This window comes from Panthera onca, chromosome B4, assembly GCF_046562875.1.
Source record: "Panthera onca isolate mPanOnc1 chromosome B4, mPanOnc1 haplotype 2, whole genome shotgun sequence".
Taxonomy (NCBI): Eukaryota; Metazoa; Chordata; class Mammalia; order Carnivora; family Felidae; genus Panthera; species Panthera onca.
The window spans coordinates 137044781-137056864 of NC_138345.1; the positions used below are offsets into that span (position 1 = coordinate 137044781).

Genomic DNA, 12084 nt, shown 5'->3' on the forward strand with positions numbered 1-12084 from the left:
ATATTCATTTTCTCCAGAGATAGCTAACAGATCTCACCATCTGGCACCATATGAAGGTCATGACCAAAGTTGTAGCTGAAAACTGGCATACTGACCCCTAATGCCCTCTTCAGTTTTCTCTCGTGAAAGTGATGTGCCCCATATCGCCCATATCCTCATACTTTACATTGTATTTCACCCAAACCATGTATTTCATCTGAAAGTCATAATTGCCAAACTACACAGCTGTCAGGATCTTATCTCCAGCTAGAATCTATGTTGGAATCTGTGTAGACTGCATCCCAGGTCAAGTCACTATTCCTAGATTCCCCAACTTCTCAGTACATAGCTTTATGTGTCATAGACTATTTTAGTTTCTTAACTGCTTGTTTCGCCATCACTCCTCTCTCACAATGTGGGTTTCTACTATAAGCAAACTCAAAGTGAAATGCTGAATCAGAATTTCATTCATTAGTCTCCATAATGAGGAGTTTTAGCCAGTCCCGTCTCCACCTTCAGTCTTTGTCTTCCTAACATGCTCTGAGATGTTCTTTCCATATGAATTTTATCCAAAGGTAAGTATCATAGATTTGTTTTTGCACTTGGCAGTTGAACAAATGTGAGTTTTGCTGGCAAAAGAGTCTCAAAACAATTACGGAAATAATTCAGCTAAATCATAGATTGGGAGCTTTATTGCTATTATAGATATCTGAAATCCAACATGTTCTTCTGGAAAAGATTCCAATTACGGTGCTTAGAGTATCCTTGCCTAATACAGCTCGGTGCAAATAGTCTCACATGTAATAAGGTAGATACATATAATCCTAGGTGATCTCATTCCACTTGTGTTCAGGGTTTTCAATATTCTACATGCACTTCTCCTTCAAAATATTCTCTTTATTCAAATAGAATTATTTGTCTATAGCTCATGTCTAGACTGAGACTAGTGTTTACTAACAACACTTTGAGCCTTTTTTTTTTTTTTTTTTTTCCAAATCAATTTAAGCCCTTATCGACCACGTTATGGACTGAATTGTGCCCCCAGAGCCAGATTCATTGTGTTGAAGCCCGAATCCCAGAAGTCACTGTGTCTGGAGACAGGGTGTAGAAGGAATTAAGGCCGGATAAGATCATAAAGGTAGGGCCCTGATCTAATATCAGCGTCCTGTAAAAAGACAACAGAGAAACGCTTCTTTTCCTCTTTCTCTTGCTGTCTCCCTCAGTGCAGAAGAAAGGCCGTGTGAGGACTTAGTGAGAAGCCAGCCATCGACTGGCCAGGAATGGACCCTGCTAGGGTTTGACCTGGGACCTTCCACCTCCAAAACTGTGATAAAATAAATGTCGGTTGCGTACGCCACCCCGCTCATTTTGTTACAGCAACCTGAGCAGACTCATATACCATGTCTGGCTCTAGAGAGAGGAAGGTAAATGAGACAAAGCCCTCTGCTTCAGGAGCACAGAATCTAGGAAGAAGGGACGTCTCGTGAAAATACGTGATCAGTGCTTCCAACTCAGCCTGCGAGTTCTGAAAGGCTCCACAGAGCACAGATTTGAGCAAGGTTTTCAAAGAGGCCCGACTAGGCGAGGAAACAGCAACCCGCGAAGAGAGAATCCCCGGCAAGGACTGACACCTCAAAAGGCGGGATGTATCTGGTGAACACTGAGAGGCTACAGGGTCTGGAGGGTACAGAAGGCATGACAAGGAGGCTTGGGAGGGGAGGGGCTGGAAAAAGGGACTGGGGACAAGATGTGAAGGTCCCCGAGTGCCAAAGAGCCTACGTTTCCCACATAAGAAAATATCACTCAACATGTTCATTTACTAGAGCTGTTAGACTAGATATCTCTCTCTTTTTTTTTTTTTTTTTTTTTTTTTTTTTTTTGTTCAGCCATTTCATACAGGAGGAGGACACAAGTAAGTCCTCCCTCGTCAGATCACGGCAATTTTTATCTATCCCATAAGCATAGCCACCAAAATCTATTATTGGGAGAAAATGTGGTCTCTCTCTTTTTTTTTAACTTTATTTAGAGAGAGAGAGAGCACGAGTGGGATAGGGACACAGGGAGAGGGGAGAGAGAATCCCAAGCAGGCTCCGCCCTGTCAGCGCAGCGCCCTACGTGGGGCTCAAACTCATGAACTGCAAAACCCTGACCTGAGCCAGTATCAAGAGTCAGACGCTCAACCGCCTGAGCCACCCAGGCGCCCCCTACAGACTAGGTATCTTCACTACAGAAATTAATTTTCTCCTTCCAGAGGCGAGAAATCTGAAATTAGGTACCTGTCAGCAAGGTTGGTTTCCTCTGAGGCCTCCCTCCTCGGCTTGCAGACGGCTGCCTTCTCCTTGGGCCCTCACGCACCTGTCCCTCTGTACGTGCAGCTGTGTCCAAACCCCCCCTTCTTGTACAGACGGCATTCACCTAGGATTAGGGCCCACCTTGATGAACTCATTTTAATTTAATTACCTCTTTGGAGACGCTAACTCCAAATGTGGCCCGTTCTGAGTCATGGGGCTACTCCTGCAACACCGGAGGGGTGTGGGAAGGGAGAGGGCACAGCTCAGCCCATGGCAAAAAGCTACCAGAGGGATGATACACGTGAGATGCCGCCTGCTAGGGAAGGGACTCCTTTTATGCCATTTGGTCACTTCTCCCCCCGGTGGACTCCTAGCTTTTGAAAGAGTTCATCTGCCAAAGTACACTTACTAACTTATAAATTCTTCATTTCCAAAAATCAAAGACAGTAGGCCGGTCAGATGTGATCAGCAGGTAAATCTAGAATCACCATACTGAGTTGATAAAATCTCCACCAAGAGGAGAACCTGACATTCACATCGACCTGTGAGGACTTGTTGCGGGGAGCGTGTGAGTGTATGTGTGTGTGTGTGTTGTGGCTGGAGACAAGACTTTGTGGAGTGTCACGTGTGCTGAAGTGTATGCTCCCCCCCCCCACACACACACACAGTGTCTGCATCATAGCACTTAGCATATCGTATCGCAATTTTGTGGTTGTGAGTGCATCCCCCCTCTACATTCTGAATCCCTGTCAACAGGGACCCCATCTCACTCATTTTGCAACCCCAGCAATGTCCCTGGTCGTCTTAAGCTGACTAGACCCATCACCACATCTTTAAGGCCTCTGGAGAACAAGGGACCATGAAGTTGAAACCCACTGCTCTAGGATCTTCAACGTACACGGGAAGGCTCTACGGTCACATGTTCACACTGCCACCATACACACTCTTATTTTAAATGCCATCACGCCGCAGATAAAGATGCTATGGGATATCGATACAGCTGTGGGATCCTGAGCGGGGACTCCTCAAAAGCTGGGCACTCAGCAGAGCCAGCAAGGAAAGACCATCTCTGCTTCCTTGTCTGTTCCCGGCCAACTCCCACTCCCCCTGACAACAAAGGTATCACCTGGGCCTGGCCAAGTCTCATATTTAACACCACCTTGATAAATGCCATTGAATGAACGAATGAAGGCACACATGAATAAATGAGTCACAGAACTGTAAGTAAAAAAAAAAAAAAAAAAAAAAGGCAGAGCACTCAGGAAAGGAGGTGAGGTGGGCTTTGACAGATGAAGACGAATTTGGAATAAGCAGAGAAGAGGGAAAGACATTCAGGTGAGGAAATCACAACAGAAAATTCAGGGATGGAAAGATGTTTTAGGGTTTTCAGTAGGTAAAATTTTTATTTATTATTTATTTATTTATTTTAATTTTTTTTTTTTAACGTTTATTTTTGAGACAGAGAGAGACAGAGCGTGAACGGGGGAGGGGCAGAGAGAGAGGGAGACACAGAATCCGAAGCAGGCTCCCAGCTCCGAGCTGTCAGCACAGAGCTCGACGCGGGGCTCGAACTCACGAACCGCGAGATCATGACCTGAGCCGAAGTCAAACGCTCAACCGACTGAGCCACCCAGGCACCGTGTCAGTAGGTAAAATTTTTAAATCAAAGTTTGACATACAGAGAAAAGTTTATAAATCATAAGGGTACAGCTAAATGAATGATCAGAAAGGAGATATATGCACACAGCCCCCTTTGAGATCAAGAGATAAGACATTATTCTCTGTATCTCCTTTTGTACGGTTGAATATTGATCCACAGGATGTATTAGGAAATATCAACATAAACAAACACCTAAGAGGGGGATATGTTCTGTTTCCTCGGTGCATCACAGCAGCTTGAACAACGGCCACGCAAAGACAGCAAGTCTTTTTTTTTTTTTTTTTTAACGTTTTATTTATTTTTAAGACAGAGAGACAGAGCGTGAGTGGGGAGGGGCAGAGAGGGAGACACAGAATCCGAAACAGGTTCCAGGCTCCGAGCTGTCAGCACAGAGCCCGACGCGGGGCTCGAACTCACAAACTGTGAGATCATGACCTGAGCCGAAGTCGGACGTTAACTGACTGAGCCCCCCAGGCGCCCCAAGACAGCGAGTCTTAATCCCCGGGATTTGTAGATGCGACTTTATTTGGAAACGAGGACCATGGATACATCTTTTGGGGGCCACTACTCCAGCGCTGAAAGAGAGGGATTAGCATCAGTCTGTCGCCAAAGTCGCCTGTGGACACGTTAATAACGGAAGCTGACACCTGCCCGGCTGAGGGCCAGGTCGCGGACACCTGCAGGTACCCTTCTGCCCCACCACAAGCCGCTAGCATCCCTGTCACCTCTTTCCATCAAAACAGCACAAGTCATTATTAGTTCCGTTTTACGGATCAATAAACTGAGCCACCAAAGATGGGGGTAAAGCTGCAGGTCAAACGTGGTGACGACAGAAGTGGAATCTGGACTCTGACGTGATGGTGGAAAGACACCTCTCACCCCTACCCACCCCCCCCCCCCCCCCGCCTCCTTCGCGACCATCACAGAGGCCATCACTTTGGGGCCATACGCACTGTGACAGATGACAAACACAAGAGGAGACTTCCACACATCTCTGAAAAAAACCGTACATCCTCTTGAGTTTTCTTTTCTAGTCTCGGCCTCCCTGATTCCTGCGGCCTCCACTTAGACCGTGTGGCCCGTCCCCTCACCCCCACAGTCACATCCTCCAAGTCTGCCACACGGCGTCTGCACGCTTCTTTAAAGAATGCTTCCCGGAACCGACAACCGTAAAAACCAACTTTCATGGAGTACTTATGTGCCAGGCTCCCTTCTAAGCACTTCAATTACAGAACTGCAATTTAATGTCAACAACTCCATTAGATAAGATTACTATTATTATTCCCCATATTGGAAATGAAGAAACAGACATGGAAGTGAAGTTATGTTGCTCAAGGCCACCAAGTGAGGAAATGAAAGCTGGTACTGAAATGTAGGCAGCCTGTCTCCAGAGGCCCGTATTCTTAACCTCTACCCTCTATGCCGCCTCGCCTCGTGCCTCCTCAAGAGTCAGAAGAGACCACCTCCCTTGTTGCAAGTACTATACTCCACGTGATGCGACCTCAGGTCACATGGCAGTTACATCACGTGCAGGCATTCATTTGTCCACTGCTAAACGCGTATGCATCTATCCCTCTCCTCCTCCTCACCAGAAGAGTCCCCGAAAGCCACAGACTCTGAGAGAAAGTATGTGGCAGGGGTGGCAGGTGGACAGGCAGAAAGAAGGCTAAGAATGAGAGAGGGCGAGCCACAAAAAAGGACGAAGGATCCAAGCACGTCAACACGGAGGCGCGACGACAGACCAGATGCAGGGAGACCGTGGGCTGGTTGAGGACAAGTCTCACAGACGCCGCGTCTGCGTTCCGTCATTCCGGAGAGTCCTCAGAGGCAGGCCAGGCACCACCCTTGGCTGCATCCAGAAAAGCCCCTGCGCTCAGCCAACCTCGATACTGGTGATCACTCGGAGGCACCGGCAGCCAGAAGGGAGGAAAGCGTCTTATTCCAAACTCGTCAGACATGGCGGGGAATGGAAGCAAGCCGGATCTCCTCAAAGACGTGGCGGACGCACTCTCGTGCGGCCTCTCTCTGGCTTTGTCTCGAAGACTCGGGCACCTTAGTCGCTTCACCGTTCCGTCGCCACCTCTGCCCCCTCTCCACGTGCGCCAAACCCACTCACCTTGGAGGCCACTCAGCCCCAGTGCCGCGAACGCGTCCTTCATCGCTGCCCTCTGCGGGCATCTCTCCCGCTTCAGAGCCCAGAGCACTTTTTGCCTCTGCCATCATTGGGCCACGATATCTGCCGACGGTTTTCTTTCATTCTTTGAATTCTTGTTGGCAAAATTTTGTTCCCAGAAACATGATACGATAGGCTACGCTATACAATTCACGGTGTTTTGAGCATTTTTTTTAACATGCTAAATACCGCTACTGCTTTTCCAGAGACCGTAAAGCCTCACGAGAAAATAAGTAACAGCTGTACAAGACGTAGCAGTTTGTCTTAATCCTTTTGCACTGATGTCTGAAATGTGAAAAACACAAAAGCTATGACATGTTGGGAGCACCCGATGGAGTGGAATCCCTAGGACGAAGCAAGTCAGGCACTGCTCAAAGTCTTGAGAATCCAGCTAAATCCCAGTTTAATCATTGATATTTTTTTGTTATGAAACCAAACGTGTCGTCATTGAAAGATCTAGTCTAGAATCTATAAAGGGGGATAGGGAGTCTCCGGCCCTTGGGCAACGTTCCAAAAGCCTACTGGAAATCATAAATCTAAGAATAAAACTACTCGAGTTAAAACATCACAGTTCTTTGCTTTCAGCTCGAATCGTAAGAACCCGGTGAATTACATTAGTTATGGTGTGGAAGCCAAAACCTCGGAATGGTACATTTTTGATTAGTAAAAGGAAACTATTGTTTTGTAACTAAAATCTTTTAAAACAAGAATCCCGTTAGAAAAAATAATTTAGGGGTGTCTGGATGGGTCAGTCAGTTAAGCGTCCATGACGCAAAAGTCATGATCTCACGATGAGCTCAATCCCTACACTGGGCTCTCTGCTGTCAGAGCAGAACCTGCTTCGGATCCTTTGTCTCCCTCTGCCCCTCCCCCACTCGCACCCATACACCCTCTCTCTTTCAAGAGTAAAATAAGCATTTAAAAAAAAAAAAGAAAAAAACAATTTAAAACCTTCCCATTCGATCCTTACAACTTAATGAAGGTATTATTACTTCCTTCAATTTACAGATGAGGAAACTGAGTGAGCTCTTGTCCAAGAGTTCAATAGCTTGTCCAAGGCCATCCAGCTGGCAAGCAGCCTGCTCGGGAATCAAGGGGCAATTAATGCCAGAGCTCACGTTCTTCGTCTCCGGATTTTATTCATCTCCCTTTCCTCTCTCACTTTGGATAGCCTCTGCCTTCCCAACAACTCAAGGAGAAGGACTTCCAGTAGCTTCAAGTTCAGGCAACAAGCAGCATGGGAGGAAACGAGGCTCTTGGGGAGTGTCTGTTGGAGACACATCACCCTGTGGATTTCTGGACCTCAGACGAGTCCAGGGAAATGCGTATCTTCTAAGAACTATGGCGTTCGGGGGCACAATCATTTAAGAATTCCATGCTCTATGGTCTGGGGATAACGACCCCAAATTCTTCACTCTGCTGCCTTTAGCACCTACCTCCTCCTGACCGTGGATATCATTTTATCAATACTCAGTCACCCTCCTGGGGAACTGAAGAATGGGATGAGGAAAGCAGCACGTGATATTCTTTTCGGCACTGCCTGCTCTCTACCAGTTTGTTCTAACCTTTTTTTCCCTTTTTCTTTAGATAAAAGATACTCCAGGACGGGGCACAAATTCTCTTTGACAAATGGCCCAAAATAAAAGACAAAAGTGCAAGTACATTTCTAGATTTTAAGAGGTCATCTCTAGATTTAAAGAGCACCGGGGCGGCTTGGTCGGTTGAGCATCGGGCTCCTGATTTCAGCTCAGGTCATGATCTTGGGGTCGTGAGATCAAGCCCCATGGAAGGCTCTGTGATGAGTGTGGAGCCTGCTTGGGATTCTCTCTCTCTGTCTGCTCCTCTCTCCCACTTGGATGCTCTCTAAAATTAAAAAAATAATAAAGAGGTCACTGCAGGGGCACCTGGGTGCCTCAGTCGCTTAAGTATCTGATTCTTGATCTCAGCTCAGGTCTGGATCTCAGGGTTGTGAGCTTAAGCCCCCACATTGGGCTCTGCACGGGGCATGAAGCCTCCTTAAAAATAAATGAATAGGCCATTGCAGATACAAAGGAGGCGGCGGCTTCCATTAGTCGGGAACTTCTGCAGCCCTACTCCACACCAGCAGCCCCACCGCGGGGCTGACGGTACAACATCTCACGTGTGAACTCCGGAACATCAGGAGCAGAGTGGCCCTGTAGGCTTCCTGTTGAACCGCGCTTTCTGTTACGTCCTAATAGAGAATGATTCCAATCTCAAAGTTCAAGTCTACCTGAACCAGAGGCCAGGACACAGCGCCATTCAACAGATCTTATCTTGCAATTTCCTTCACCGGGTTAAACTAGACTTCAATTGTCCACGACGTTAACGACTTGATCGCAGTGTGAAGCCGACCCAGTGGCGGTTCCGGTCCGCCAGTGGAACTCGAGCAGCACAAAGGCAGGACTCCGTGAACTCGTTTTGAATTAGGTGAAACAGGTAAACCAACAGGTGTGGGTATTTATTAACTGAACATAAGAAAATGACCCAGCCTGGGCAACCATAAAAATCCTCGGTGGCTAAGCAAAGTGAAAGGGGTTTCAGAAATACCGTCTAACGCCTTTGGACAACTATTTCGTAAGTTTCCCAAAGACCTTCGCTAAATGGACGCGGCCAAATTCAATGGAGGTAGAGGTCCGTGTGCAAACTGCCTCCATTCTCCTGAGCTATAGGCAGCGTGACGCTGTCATTTCAGTAAGCGGGGGATTTCAACACATAACGTGCAAGTCAGCCAAAGCGCCACTAAACGCATAAATCTTTTTATTTGCATGAGAAAGGCATCCATCACCTCACGCTACAATTCGCAATGAAGAAGTAAATGTGCTATTTTGCTTCGCCTCACGGGAAAACTTTGGTGTTATTTCCAGAATAAAAGTTGTGACTTTAACTGGCTACATTTCAATGGTAAATACAGTTGATCCCTGAACACGGGAGTGAGGGTCACTGACAGCCTCCCCTGTCCAAAATCCAAGTATGACTTTTGACTCCCCCAAAACTGAACCACTGTTGGCGGGAAGTCTTACTCAAATCATAGTCAATTAACCGTTGACAGACCTTGTATACACATCATACAGTGTATTCTTAGCATCAAATAAGCCAGACAGAAGAGTGTTAAGAAAGTCATCAGAAAAATACAGTACTACTATACCGTATTTATCGAAAAAAACCCACACCTAAGTGGACCCGTACGGTTCAAGTCTGTGTTGTTCAAGGGTCACCTGTACCCACGCGAAAGGCTACGCCTACTTACCTAAGCTGTCTGCCTCTTGTGTGGTAACGACCCAGATATTACACAGCAAGTAACCTAGCATTTCTATTTTCACGTTAACAATTACCATTCAATTTACAGGAAGGCACTAGAGGGGGACCTGGGGGGCTCAGTCAGTTAAGCATCCAACTCCTGGTTTCGGCTCAGGTCACGATCTCGTGGCTTTGTGGGTTCGAGCCTGGAGTCGGGGTCAGCTCCGGCAGCAAGGAGCCTGCTTGGGATTCTCACTCTCTGCCCCTCCCCCACTCGCACAGTCTCTCTCTCTCTCTCTCTTTTTTTTTTTTTAAATAGGCACTAGAGGGGTGCCTGGGTGGCTCAGTCGGTTAAGCGTCCGGCTTCGGCTCAGGTCATGATCTCACGGTCTGTGGGTTTGAGCCCCATGTCAGGCTCTGTGCGGACAGCTCGGAGCCCGGAGCCTGCTTCGGATTCTGTGTCTCCCTCTCTCTCTGCCCCTCCCCTGCTCCTGCTCTGTCTCTGTCTCAAAAATAAATAAAAACATTAAATAAATAAATAAATAAATAAATAAATGAATGAATAGGCACTGGAGACATTTTGGGATGAATGAGCTTCACACAGAACCAAATACGAAGACTCACAAGCTGCTGATCAGATCAGGAAAGTCTGGGATAACATTTCTCTCAATAAGGAAACAGATGGGTTCGTCCTTTTAGTAACTAGTTGGGTGCCTGCAACCCAACTACAGATGAAGTGAGGTGAGACTGGGGGTTGGCAGGTGTAACAGGGAGGAAGGTGGCTGGAAAGGTCCAAGCGATGAGATTCCAGGACAGTCCCTGTAAAGAATAGGAAGGCTGACCTGGGACAGACGGCAGGCACGAGTGGCCACTTGGCTCGGCACCAAACATCTGTGGAGTCCCCAACGTAGGCAGGTGTTCAATGGTTGTTGAAAGGGCTTGTGGAATGGGACGTCAGGCTGAAGTGAGACCTGGGTTCTGGCACTAACCAAACGGATGGCTCTGATAAGTCATGTATCACCCAGAAGGAGCTGTGCTGCAAAAACTGATAAAAACAAAACCACTAATGAGCATGGCATTAAAGCCCACGCGATGACACGGGATTAGTCAACGTTCCTGGACCAGTTACACATACAATTAACAAGGACAGTGAGACAAAGTCAGGCAACAACTAATCCAGTTTCCTGGCTGGACATTTTTTTTATTATCTATCCTCAGGGGAAAAACCAAACATCTGGCAACATCTACCTTTTTGGATTCCTAGGGGAAGTCGCCGTAAGGGCAGGGAATACATCAGGCTTTCTTTTAAATGGCCAACGCGGGGACCACTGTTTTTTGTTTTAATTTTTAAAAAATGTTTATTGGGGCGCCTGGGTGGCTTGGTCGGTTAAGCGTCCGACTTTGGCTCAGGTCATGCTCTCGCGGTCTGTGAGTTCGAGCCCCGCGTCGGGCTCTGTGCTGACAGCTCAGAGCCTGGAGCCTGCTTCGGATTCTGTGTCTCCCTCTCTCTCTCTCTCTGTCTCAAAAATAAATAAACGTTTAAAAAAAAAATTAAAAAAAAAATGTTTATTGAGTGAGACAGAATGCGAGTGGGGGAGGGGCAGAGAGAGTGGGGGGACAGAATCTGAAGCAGGCTCCAGGCTCTGAGCTGTCAGCACAGAGCCCGACGGCGGGGCTGGAGATCATGACCCGAGCTGAAGTCAAAAGCTGAGCCACCTAGGCGTCCGAGGGACCACCTTTCTTTAACCCTTGTGTGTGCAATCGAGCTGGATAAGGAGTCCCTAACACAGTGGTCCCAGCTCCCACGCACGGGACATCGTATGCGAACTTGTCCTCTACGAGCACGGATGCACAAACCTTTAGGTTTTCAAATGCTCAACAGCCATAAACCCCTCCCCCACCGAAAAGGTTAAGAACCATCGCTCCAGGAATGTTCCTTTTCTGAAGCAAGCCTCCTAAATAGTTAATTCTCGCGAGTGACTCCCGGGGTGTCCGCGGCTGGCAAGTCTCGTGACCCCCCAAGAGGCAGGGACAGACGCGCTGCTCCGTGCGGCGTAACCTAATCCTCCACTACACGAAGCCCTGCACCGAAGCACTTGGGAGGGCTACGCGGTGGTATTCCGACCAGAGCGCAGGGACGGATGCATCAGTTGCGCAGTTTAACATCGCGTCTGCGCACCGCCTCTTCGTTGGTCCTCACCAGTGGCCCGATTTTAAGCAAGTTATTTCGCCTCCGGGGCACCCGCTGCGGGAAGCAAGTACAAGACGGGTGTCCAAGTAGATCCGTTTTTTGTTGTTTTTTTTTTCTCATCCACGACCGAGGCCGGTGCTCCGCGCTCCGCAGTCCCAGGCCTCCCTGCCCTGAGCGGCCAGGGACGTCGCCGCCATCAGAGCAGGGCCGCCTGGGCCAGCCCTCTGGGGACAGGAGGAGGCGGCGCCGGGCATCCCAAACCCACTCACGTTTCCCGACCGCCGCCCGTCTCCTCGCAGTCCCGCGGCGCCTCGCACGGAACACCCCGTGCCCCGGTCACGCTCACTGCCTGACCGTGCGGTCCCGAGCGCCTGGCAGAGCCACTTCCCCCGACAGCACAGACCCGCGCGACACCCGCGCCTCAGCCGCGTCCCCCCGCCGCCACGTGACCACCGCGAGCCAACTCCCGCCGCCGGCGCCGGCTCCCCCGGCCGAGGCCCGCGCGTGCGTGGAGGCACGCATGCGCGCGCAT

The 12084-nt window shown here is 48.6% G+C and overlaps 1 long non-coding RNA gene and 1 other non-coding gene across 5 annotated transcripts; both read right to left on the reverse strand.

The window, feature by feature from the left end:
- Positions 1-1851: 1851 nt before the first annotated feature.
- Positions 1852-1980, reverse strand: LOC132660492 (small nucleolar RNA SNORA29). Its single transcript, XR_009601832.1, has one exon. It is a non-coding gene; the product is annotated as a small nucleolar RNA SNORA29 (small nucleolar RNA).
- A 2294-nt stretch (positions 1981-4274) lies between these two features.
- Positions 4275-12010, reverse strand: LOC132693599 (uncharacterized). Of its 4 annotated transcripts, XR_013556610.2 has the most exons (4): positions 11822-12010; positions 10204-10406; positions 7808-7966; positions 4275-6388 (listed from the first exon to the last, which is right to left on the reverse strand). It is a non-coding gene; the product is annotated as an uncharacterized LOC132693599 (long non-coding RNA). The 4 variants fall into 4 exon arrangements; XR_013556609.2 differs by lacking the exon at positions 4275-6388 and having other exon boundaries at positions 7763-7966; positions 11458-12010; XR_013556608.2 differs by lacking the exon at positions 4275-6388 and having other exon boundaries at positions 7763-7966; positions 11219-12010.
- Positions 12011-12084: the final 74 nt, after the last annotated feature.